Below are 12,154 nucleotides of genomic sequence, written 5' to 3' on the forward strand. Positions count from 1 at the left end.
ACTGTACTAGCATCATCTGCTTGTATATCCCTGCACTGATCCTGTGCCACCAATGCGCAGAGGGAACTATACTTTGTGGCAGAGCATCATCTGCTTGTATATCCCTACATTGATCATGTGCCGCCAATGTGCAATTGAGGCTCACCACTACATCAGCCATTGTAGGTCGTCCATTTGGACGATTTTGTAAGCATTTGCTAGCAACTTCTGCAAACACCTTCAGGCAATATGGCGAGATTTGGTCCTTCAAACTGGGGTCAATGATTTGATCAAGTTTCTTCTCTCTGATACAATGTTGAGCCTATAGGGCTAAACTGCGTTGTTCTTCCTCAAGCTTTATATCTACTGCAGGCCTCCCACAAAGCACTTCCAACAACACAACACCAAAAGCATACACATCTGATTTCTTGGTTAGCATATGGGTCAAGAAATACTCTGGATCCAAATAACCAAATGTGCCTTTAACGTCTGTGCTAACATGGGTTCTAGAATGGCTTGTGGTGCCCATTTTGCACAAACCAAAATCTGAAATCTTAGCTACCAAATCCTTGTCTATTAGAATGTTTGTGGTCTTCACATCTCGGTGTATGATACCATGTTGAGTACCCATGTGAAGGTAATCCAATCCACATGCAGCATCAATGCATATGTTGAGTCTTTGCTCCCATGATAGATGACAAATATTTCCACTGGTATTAATTTTGTAGAGATGATCCGCAAGGGTACCATGCTCCATATACTCATAAACAAGGATCATCTCGTGGCCTTCTTCACAATAGCTTATACGACTGACAAGATGCATGTGTCGAAGCTTGGAAAGCATCTCAATCTCTATCCAAAGCTCATATGCGCCTTGCTTAGAATTTGAATTCAACCGTTTTATGGCAACAATAGTAGTTTCCTCACTGTCGATGAGTAGTGCTTTGTAGACCTTACCAAATCCACCACTTCCAATAACCAATTCATCATTGAAGTTGTTGGTCACAGATTGGGTCTCAGCAAATGAGAAGCGACGACACAACTCCTCAAATGGTAATGATGAGAAGTTCTTCTCACCAAATTTGTCACCCAATATACGTAACTGGTAAATAATTATATTCAATACACAGGATTATTACTACACTAGTTGCAATGACATTTCCACCGCTAGCCAAGACAAACTTCCATGGATTTGGGTTACCAAATATCGAACCACTTGCCACAGGCACTGGGTTCACCCCAGTAAGATTATTGTTGAGGTTGCTTAACTTGAATACCTCCAACCCTTTAGAATTGCATCAATGTGTGTGGTCCTCCACTCATAGTTGTGATTGTGAGGGCACAACGCTATAACCATATCACACTTACCTTCTATCCGATCTCCTTCCATTGTCAACACATAGTCTCTATACATTGCAACCCCATTGCTGCCACTCCATTTGATAATGTCAGCATTAGCCTCAACCATTTGATTATTAACAAAGATCTTGAACGCCATGTGGCCACTCTCTTTTATCTCATATTCAAGCTCACAGAAATGGAACCTAAGTAGCTACCTGAATCCGAGATCAACAGGTAATTTCCACGTAAAATTGAAGGTCTTGTTCGCTTGCTGGTCCAGAACCATTGACCAAGATGTTTGGTAAACTTTTTGAGGAGCATAATATGTTGGTATATTTGTGTATTTGATCCGAATTATTGTACTAACTGGCAAGCGACTTGATTCTAATAAATGATTGGAGTCCTCAGACCACTCTTGAAACATGCCCGTATCTTCTATGGACAAAATGGAACTTCCGCCAACATTTAATCTTTGTACCAACTCGAGTGCGATGCTGTCACGACCCAAACCCACCCCTATATAGCGTCATAACCGGCCAGTAATTCGTGATTACCGAAGGTCTGTTTAATAATAATACAATATAAAGGGGCTGGCGGAAGCCAATCAATAATAACATACATTGTCCAATGAGTTGTGAGGACCTAAATGGAAATAAACTTTCATATACATAGTTATATCCACGAACAGTTAAGTCCATAAAACACATATATGCAAGACAAAACACAAGTTAGGGAATTAAATCCCATTATCAAAAATAGTATTAACAAAAGTCACAAAACATTCTTTTCACTTAGCAATATCAAAAGGGTGAATTTGAACCACCCAAAAAGCATTGACACATGTTGGTTCGGAACCTCGCGATGAGGCACAATAGTTGGCTTGACAAAACAAGGGTTTGGGTCGACACCACTAGCTTTGATCCGGTGCTCGATCACCTACATATATATAGTAAACAGTGAGCTAGAGCCCAGTGAATAACAATTGTGTAAAGAGGTTAAGAATAATGTCCTTACAGTATTTGAGACAATCGATTATCAATCGAACATTTTTAATCAATATCTTTTTGTCAATCAATCGTTCAATTCAATCAATCATATTTGTATAGGTCATACGTGGTTCATCCAATAGCAACAATTCAATAGGTCTTAAAGACCGGACAATCAATTGATGGCCATCAAACAATAGACAATAGTTCCAAGAATTGGAAGTGACAGAGATCTCTGTAACAATAGCGATATCAATAACAATAACAATAACAATAACAATACGCTATGAATGCCACGAATACAATTCAAAAGAGGATCATCATTCAATTGATAAAAAGTAACCATTTAGAAACAATACAATGTATCATTCAAAAAATAAATACAATTTGAACATATCTTTACAACATTGTTACTCACAGTGGGCTCCTGAAAAACACGTGCTAATCGTTCGGCGTCCGACCTAAACAAATAAGTCAAGCACAACACGATTACAATTACACTCTTACAATCTATTTAATTCGGTTACTTGTTTGTCTTTCGGTTTCTCTCATTTAATTCTAATTTTTTATTTGGTTATTCCTATTTATTTTTCTTCCATTTCTTTTAAATATGGATGACTAGTACTAGGAATAAATTAGATTATTAACCTTCAATTAAAATATGTTTAGCTATGTATTAACCAAACTAATTAAATATAAATAATCTAATCATAAACCAACCCTTATTAAGTTCACTAATTACACAATCAAACCTAAATTAGGCTCATACACATTAAGTTCCAATTATTCAGTCATGTTTAATTTACTGAATCAGAAACTCATAAATATGTGCATTTTGCAATTTCAACTCTATTTTCAAGCAAATCAAGGCCTAAATAATTAATTTTCACATTTATTTCCATAATCTTAAGCCTAACTTAATTTCAATTGAATTTAATTAATTCTCAATTACGACTTAATTTGACTACATCTAATTTTATGAACCTAAATTAAATTTTTAATTGAATTCTTATAAGGCTCTAACTATCAAATTAAACCCATTCTTCCATTTTTGAAACTCAATTTCACGAAACATCCATTTTCTTGATCCCAAGCTCTAATTCATGCTTAATCTCTCCTTAAACTCCATCAATCATGTTTGAAAATGAGTTTAGAATCATTGTTCTCTTGAAAATATGTCATGCAAGTAAGGATTATGAGTTAAATTGATCAATTCTTCAATTTTTTCACATGCATGCCCTAAGCTCTCAATTACATGAGCAAATCTCCTATTTGAGGACAAATTCAATTCATTTAAACTCATATCTTGGAAGATGATGTGTAATAAAGATTCAATATCAAGAATTTGGAATAATTTCTTACCTTAATTGATGCTTCAAGACCAAAATTTCAGCTTTCTTAAGGTTCCTCCTCTTCTTCCTTTCCAATTTCTCTTCTATGAGCTCAACTCACTCTTCCTCTCATTCTCTCTCTCTCTCTCTCTCTCTCTCTCTCTCTCTCTCTCTCTCTCTCTCTCTCTCTCTCTCTCTCTCTCTCTCTCTCTCTCTCTCTCTCTCTCTCTCTCTCTCTCTCTATGTGGGTCTGTGAGTATGTGAAAAAAGATGACTAAGGCAACCAAGCACTCGCTCTCTCAGTCTATATTTAGGAGATGAGTAGAAATATAATTTACTATTTAGTTTTTTTTCAATTAGTTTGTTAAATTGAGGTTCCAATTAAATTAAATATAAATAAATAAATAATTAAAAAAACAACACTCATTTCTACCCAAATAAATTAATCCTCTACATTAAATAATCTCAATTATACTAATGTGAATTAGGCTCTAATTCCTATACACTTGTTGTTTTCTAACTTGTTAAAATTAGCGAATCAGACAGTTTTAATTTTTATTCTCACCTATCTATTCAATCAAGCAAGCCAATAATTATAAAGACAATCAATAACAGTTAAGCACATAAGCACTCAGTTAACAATAAACATATAATTAATTAATTAAATTAATTTTAACTAAGGAGATGGTTGTCATAGATGCTCTTATCAATTGGGAAGCAATATTTCTTGCCAGCAACATGCACCTGGATCACCCTCGAGAGTATGATAAAGTCCTGTTGGCAATGAGACAATTTCAATGTCATTCACAAAAGCATATACCTCATCCAAAATACCATCTGTTGATGGAGAAAACATTACGATCAGTGGCTGATTTTCTTCCACATTCACACAAAATTCTTCGGCAAAAGATTGTAAGCCCAAAGCATCAGCAGTAAGTGAAGCACTGAAGTTGCTAAGGAGCGTATAAGGACCGGCTTTTACAGTAAAAAAAGCCTTAGACCTTTTGAAACCTAGGTATGAAGCAGGATAGAAATGAAGACGAATGAATTTTGGGCCAGTAGAGACTTGGAATCTATAGGTGAATTGTGAACGAGAAATCCAAGCAGACCCATAAGGAACAGGATTGACAGAAAACAGTCGGGCAACCGGTGTTGAGCTTATCAATTTGGCCTTGGATCCTTGAGAAATGATATATTTCAAACCAATATCTCCTATCCACTGTCGGCCATCTAGTGCGGATGATAAGTTGCCAGAGAAGCTACAGTTAACAACAATATTGTCTACTGGGTAATAAAGTGCAGGTGAGTTGCCACCGACAACTGAAAAAGTAATTTTTTTTTTTTTTTGTGTGGTGATCTTGGATTGGATCAAAGGGATTTTGGAAATGATAAAAAAGGAGAAAGATAAAGACCAATACTCCACAAAGATGGAATTGTGATGGAGTTATGGAGTTAAGAGAAGTTAGAAGTTAGAGACGAAGGTAGAAGCACAAAGATGGAGAGAATTTACATTGTTTATTATGTTGGCGTAAAAGCCAATACATAGTATACAAGATGGTGGATACAAACAAAACCAAAAACTTAATGCATACCTAACTTGGTAAGACTTTACGGTCAAGATTTGCAAAAAAATCTAACACTCTAGTCAAGCCTAGTCATAGGCTTTATAAAATGTCTACATAAAAATAAATACAAAGAGACAAAAATGTCTAAAGGAAAAACTACTATTATTTTCTATGTGCTACAGTTTCTACAATTATATACACTGTCTACCCTCCCTGATTTTCAAAGAGATAGACTGAAACAGATAAGATTGGGTTGATCTTTTCTATCTTGTAGCGTTGGCTGAAAGGATTTGTCTGACCACTTTCTGCCTAATAATGCAGGTTGCTCCACGTGTCCTGGATAAAGTTAGAGTCGATCAGGAGACAGCCACATATGATAGTGGGGTCCACTATGCTTCCATCCTGTTGATGAAATTGTGATATTCTTCATTAGTCTCTGATGGAGGGGAATCCAGATCCTGGTTGTATTGCTCATTCTGAAAATGTTCTACATCATCCGTGGCCATGGCTAGTTCCAACGGAAGATCCAAATTATTTCTCTTTTTGAGATTTAATAACATGTCAAGAGCCTCATTAATTTGTGTAAGAGACCTTTGATATGTTATGGGAAAATGGGTTACAAATAGTATTCTTCCATCTGTGACCATGAATGGAAATTTTGTTGAGCCATGGATGTTGGACGATGCCTATGAAATAGATATTAGACTGTCTATCCAATATTCTGTCAGAAAATTTTTGGATATTTTCTAATCGCTCTCTTCGGCGATCTTCATCTAAATAATCATCTTCAAATTCAAAATCTTCAATTTCTTTAAGATACCAAATCTGGTATCGTTGGAAAAAAATGTTCTCGTTCCTGCCAACCAACGGTGCTGGAGATCCAAAAAGTAAAATATTTACTCCATCAGAAGCCGTTTACTACCCATGAGAGCATTGCTTTGATGATCATTGGATATTCTATCCATTGGATTGGATCTAAAATTTGGAAAATAGCTTGATTAGTTATTCCCCAATCTATATCTTCAAAATACCACATGTCGTGATTTGCCATGATGGTTATTTTGGGAAATCCATCTTTAAAATTTAATTTATCATAAGATCGTTCTAAGATTTTTCTAATCTTATCACGATGATCCTCAACTCGATTTTTGATTAACATAAAAATTTCTTTTGGGAGCAAAGTTCTTGCTTTTTCAAAAAGACAAATTATTTTTATTTGTTCAAAAACTAGATCAGAAAACTCATCTGATATGAGGTCTGATAGCTGAAGAAAATTGTTTATTTTTTCAAAATTAAAATCTTCATTCCAATTCATTTGTTTAAGGATATTGAAACAAAAATTTTGCAAATCTTTTAATTTAGCTGTTTGCCCAGCTAATTTGTTGGCCAGAACTCCCATATGTTTTCGAAATTTCACTTTGTTGTCTACAATGTGAGTTTTCCAAACTCCATTGAGTTCTGTATAAATTTCTCTGGATATACCAAGGTTGAAAAAATCTTTTATTTCAGATTCATCTGGTCTAGATGTCTGAATATTAGTTGGAACTGGGTTAGTTCTCATTTGATAAAAATTCTTTTGATAAACAGGCATATCTGGGGCACTGTAAAAAGCTTTGTTAGCTTTGGTATCAAATGATTTATGATTGGCTCCTGGAAAACCACAAACTTGCCTATTGCATTCATTCCCGTCTGTGTAAATTCCAGGTTGATTTCTTGCGAATACAACATAAACCCTTTCTTGTCTGGGGATTGCATGCAATTGTCCCCTAATCTCCTTGAGCTGGTTGTTTACCTTTGTCCATTATTTCCTCTTGGTCTAGAGGTCTTCTGCAAAAATTAAAATTACTTGTTTAGTAATTTAATTTTTTGAAACAATTTATACTAAGAAAATCTGCAAGAAAATTGTTAGTACCTTTAAGATGTTCTATCTCAAAAGTATATTCAAAAATTTTATTATACCGGGCTAATCGTCTTCCTTACTCAATAGATTTTTTATTGATTAAGAAATCTCTTATTGCCTTATTATCAGTGCGTACAATAAAATTTTCTAGGGCTAAATAAATATGAAAACTTTTTATTGCCAATTTTATTGCAAGTAATTCTTTTTCAAAAATAATATATTTTTGTTCATTTGGTTTAAATGTTCCAGAATTATATCCACAAATTAATTCTTTTTTTTGTAATTTTATGGGTATTGGATTTTTTCTTGGTCTAATCCCATTTTTTGATAAAGGTATCTCTTTATCACGCCATAAATTACTTGATATTGCTTTAAGAACACATCTCCAGCATGCTTTTGAGGCATCTATTTCTAAAATTAATTTATCACCTGTTTAGGAAGTTAAACATTTGGTAAAATCTTAACATTTTCTTTAATTTGTTTAATTAAAAAAATAACATTTTTCCTTAATTTGGTTAACCAAGGAATTTCTATTTTTGAAAGATTTTTGATAAAATTTTGTCCATAATTTAAAATACCTAATAGACTCTGTAATTGTGTAATTTTTTCAAGAGTATCAGGAAAATCCCGTACTTTGGACAAAATATGTTCTTGTAATTTTAAACTTTTCTGGTCTAAAATTATTCCCAAAAATTCAATTGATTCTTTTTCTAGTTCAATCTTTTTTGGAGACAAAATAATTCCATGTTTTTGGAATTTTTCACAAAGTAATTTTAAATATTTCTTATGTTCCTCCTTGGTTTTAGAGAAGATAAGTATATCATCAATGTAAACTACACAACAATTTTTAAGATCTTTAAAAATTATATCCATCCATCGTTGAAATACCTGTGGCGCTATATTTAACCCAAAAGGCGTAACATTCCAGTGGTAATGTCCTCTAGGTGTACTGAAATACTGAAAGCTGTCAATTTTTTTCGACTCTTTAGTCAATTGAATTTGCCAAAATCCACTCTTACAATCAAATTTGCTAAAGATTTTTGATCATTTGATTAAGTTAATCAAAACATCTTTCTTTGGAATAAAATATCCATCAAATTCTAAATTCATTTAGTAGTTTATAGTTGACTACCATTCGGGCTTTTCCTCTTTTAATTTCAGCATGGTTTCTTACCATAAAAGCTGGACTAGAGTAAGGGCTTCTAGTTTCTTCGATTAACTTTTTGTCTAAAAGTTCCTAGAGTTGAATATCAAATTCATCTATATCTTGTCTAGAACAGATCATTGGTCTTACTCTAATGATAACATTAGCGTCTTTTAATTTCAAACTACAATAACGCGAACTACGTTGCCATAGTTTTAATAGATTTTCACTAAAATTTTCTTCTAGAATTTTATAAATCCAATGTGATTCATCAATGGTTTTGATGATGGGAGTTAAATCACCACGCGGAACGGGTGCAAACTCTTTATCACAAATATATTTATGTTGTTCTAATAAGGGAATATGAATTAAGACATCGTTTATGCTTAATGAAATGGCTTTTTCCTGTATTTGCATTGGAAGGTATTTATATATAAAATTGTTTCCAAGAAGAAAATCTCTATGCATATAAGTAAAACATAAAATTTTTGATATAATGAACTTGCTATCATTTAACCAAATAGCTATATTTTTTGCCTTAAATTGTATGGAAGTATAGTTGCCATCAATTCCAGTAACCAAAATTGGATGTTTCATTAATGTCCATTTTTCTTTTGGTATGGCATTCCATTTACATGAGCTGACTTTAGCTCCTGTATCTATGAGAACACTGAGGCTATAGGGTTTATAACCTGCAAAATTAAATATTCTCAATACATATGTATATCTTCTTTTTCCTTGGCTAGGAAAAAAAATAATATCATCATTTTTTGTTTGAAAATGAGACATATATGCAGACTTAATATGTTCAAATTGTCTTCTTGTTCCTGGAAAAATAAGAATCTGAACATTTGTCGAAGTAATAGATTCTTGATTAGAATTATTACTCGATTCTCCAATGCTTATTTTTGAAAATGTTTTGTTAGGAAAATTTTTTTCAAATACAGAAGTTGATCTTTTAATTTTTGGAAATGTATTTTCAATATATAAATTTTTTCTTGATGCTGGCATTTGTAATTGTGCAAGATTTTTTGTTTTAGAAGATTCTCCTTGTCCCACTGGGTCATGGATTAACCATTGTCGAGGGACTTCTAAATCGCTCCAATTCGTTAAACGAGGTTGTATTATCGTGTCAAATGGTATTGGTTGAAAGATTTCAACGATTTTATTATTGTTTGATCTTGTTTTTGTTTCAGGAAATTTGGTTAATTCGTGAATTGTTTTCCAACGAATAGCCAAATCATGAAAATTTAGTTTCATTCCTAATCCTCATATTTTAATCCTTATTCTAACTGTGTCTTTAAGATTACGAGCATTACTGAGCAAACCTTAATAGATTTCCTCTCCATCAAGACCATAAGAGTTAAGTCAGTCAACCCAAAAATAAACGAATCTTCGCAGAAACTACACATAAAGTCGGATATATATTTATATCTAATAGTCACCCAAAAGTCTGGATTTCACACCTTAGTGGTTGTGTTCCATGTATGTTTGCCGGGCTGGAGAGGAAATTGGATAAAAGTCATGTTTGACTGGGAAAAATTGATATGAGAGGTTTCAGGGGCCTATGAATCCATCAAAGGGTCAGCATTCACCTGCATCTATGCATAGATGCTGCGATTGTGAATTATGTCTCATGGAATTGAAGGTAAAAAGACTACTCTACTTTGTTTGGCATGGGCTAAAAATAACTATTTTTAAGTAAAATACATTAAAAAACAAAAATATATTTGTCTTGAGCTAAAAAAAGTACACTTTTCCACTAACAAAAAGGTAAATTTCTTAACTATTACAAAATACATCAACTTTTTTAGATTCTATAAAAAAAATAAAAAATAAAAACTAAAGAAGCAATTAACTCCCCTAAATAAACTATGTTTGAAAGCTATAACTGACACAATAATTGTTTGTCACAGCATTAATTCATATTTTATGGGGCCAATTAAATGATACCTGCTGGTGCCCGTTGCTTCATCTTCCTCTTCTTTTTCTTTAGAGAAAAGTTAGGGATCATGAAATTTTTTTCATGAAAATAATTATGAAAGATTTATGATCCTTAGATTGTCTTGATTAGTTTGTGATGTTTTATTTTACGTGTAATTCAAGGGTCACAAAACTTTCACGATTATTTTCATGAAAAGTTTTTCATGATACCTAACATTGTTGTTTCCCTTACTCTCTTTTTTTTCCCCTCCATAACCCATCACAAATCTTATTCTAGCTCTTTAGGGCCAGATGGATTGACAATCCTTTTCCTTTGCATATGCCACAGATCATCTAAGAATAACAATTCAGCACATGCAACATTAACTGCAGCAATTTAGCAAAAAGAAAGAACACAACTAGGTCCGTTACACGAGTCTAAACTTGCACAGCCATCACCCGAGGGAGAGAGAGCACTAGTTCCCAACTAACAGCCAAATTGCAATATACCCTTTACATATCATTTTGTAAAGTTGTCACTTCCTGTAATATAGCACCTTAACCATTAAGAAGACAGTAATTATGCAGGTAAAGTGCCTAGCTCTCTGATAAAATAAAAATACATTACATGGGTGTGCTAGTGATACGTTCCATCCGTCAAATCAAACATTAAAATTTAGGAGGATATATGGAATGACTTGTCTTTGTCAAAATTTCCAGGGCATATAAACTCAGTTCAACTAAAACAAAAGAGAATCCCAGCTACTGAAGTTTTGGACCTACCCAAGCCTGACCTATCACTTAACAAAGAGGAGGATGTGGCTGGAACTCGATTGAACTCGATTGCAAATAACAGAGCACTCTTAACGTATCATCAAGCCCTGCACTGCTTGTGTGGCTTCTTCCGTTATCTTGTTAGCTTGAATGGTGCCTAATTACATTAGTTATAGGTGTTGAGCTTATCAATTTTGCCCTTGGATCCTTGTGAAATGACATATTTAGAACCAATATCTCCAATCCACTGCCGGCCATCTAGTGCAGATGATGAGTTGCCCAAGGAGCTGTGGTTAACTGCGATATTTTCTACTGAGTGATAAAGAGCAGGTGAGTTGCTACTGTCAACTGTGAAAGTAAGAGTGGATGAAGTGGTAAAGAGGGATAAACATGGATAGCCTATAACTATACATGGTTTTTTGTGGTCTAGGATTGGAGCAAATAGATTTTGGAAATGGTCGATGAAAGACGAGTAAGAGAAAGACCGATACTCCACAATCTAAGTGCAAAGTCAGTTTCGGTTAGCAGAGCAGCTGGAAGTCAAGGATGACTTTCACGCAATAAGTAGGCACAGTTAGAAAGCGATGCGCTCAAGCCTTTACGGAGAAATAGGTAGTAAAGAAACTCAAGCCAATACATAAACGATCTTTTGTTAACATTAGTGAAAGTAAACTATAACAGGACTTCATTACATTATTCTATGCCAGAGTTCTTTTCCTCTCCTCACCCAAACCATATTTGACTGAATTTTTGTTTTTTCAGACACCGCATCAACAATGCATAATGCATTATTTCATTTTCCGTGGGTCCATTTAAATGAAACCGGTACGTGGCCATCACTTTTTTTTTTTTGTGTGTATAATTCATCACAAATCTTATTTTAGATCTTTACATCCGATGGATTGACAATCTTTATAGTTTGCTTATCTAAGAATAACAATTCAGTACATGGAGCATTAACTAATTACAGCAATCTAGCAAAAAGAAAGTATCTCGGTGCAGATATGACTCACTACTCACGTGTTTTAATTTTTTTCTAATCGAATGGATTGGGCCACAACAAGAACTTTTATTTGGTTGTAAGTTTTTTTTGTATTGTTTTGTTTTTTATTTTATGTCACAGATTTTTCCTCCCTATTATTCTCTGACTCGATAGCCAAAGTAATTCAAATGAAATTAGTCCCAGAGACCTTAGAGAAGGATTTTGAACC

The 12,154-nt window shown here is 33.9% G+C and overlaps 1 long non-coding RNA gene and 1 pseudogene across 1 annotated transcript; both read right to left on the reverse strand.

Moving 5' to 3' along the window:
* Positions 1-301: 301 nt before the first annotated feature.
* On the reverse strand, positions 302-1,477 carry LOC145822780 (receptor-like protein kinase FERONIA pseudogene; annotated as a pseudogene).
* A 553-nt stretch (positions 1,478-2,030) lies between these two features.
* Positions 2,031-5,111, reverse strand: LOC145790692 (uncharacterized). Its single transcript, XR_014329626.1, has 2 exons — positions 4,458-5,111; positions 2,031-2,256 (listed from the first exon to the last, which is right to left on the reverse strand). It is a non-coding gene; the product is annotated as an uncharacterized LOC145790692 (long non-coding RNA).
* Between the last annotated feature and the right edge of the window lie 7,043 nt (positions 5,112-12,154).

The sequence above is a fragment of the Camellia sinensis genome, chromosome 1 (genome assembly GCF_055761805.1).
Source record: "Camellia sinensis isolate YWXY chromosome 1, ASM5576180v1, whole genome shotgun sequence".
Taxonomy (NCBI): Eukaryota; Viridiplantae; Streptophyta; class Magnoliopsida; order Ericales; family Theaceae; genus Camellia; species Camellia sinensis.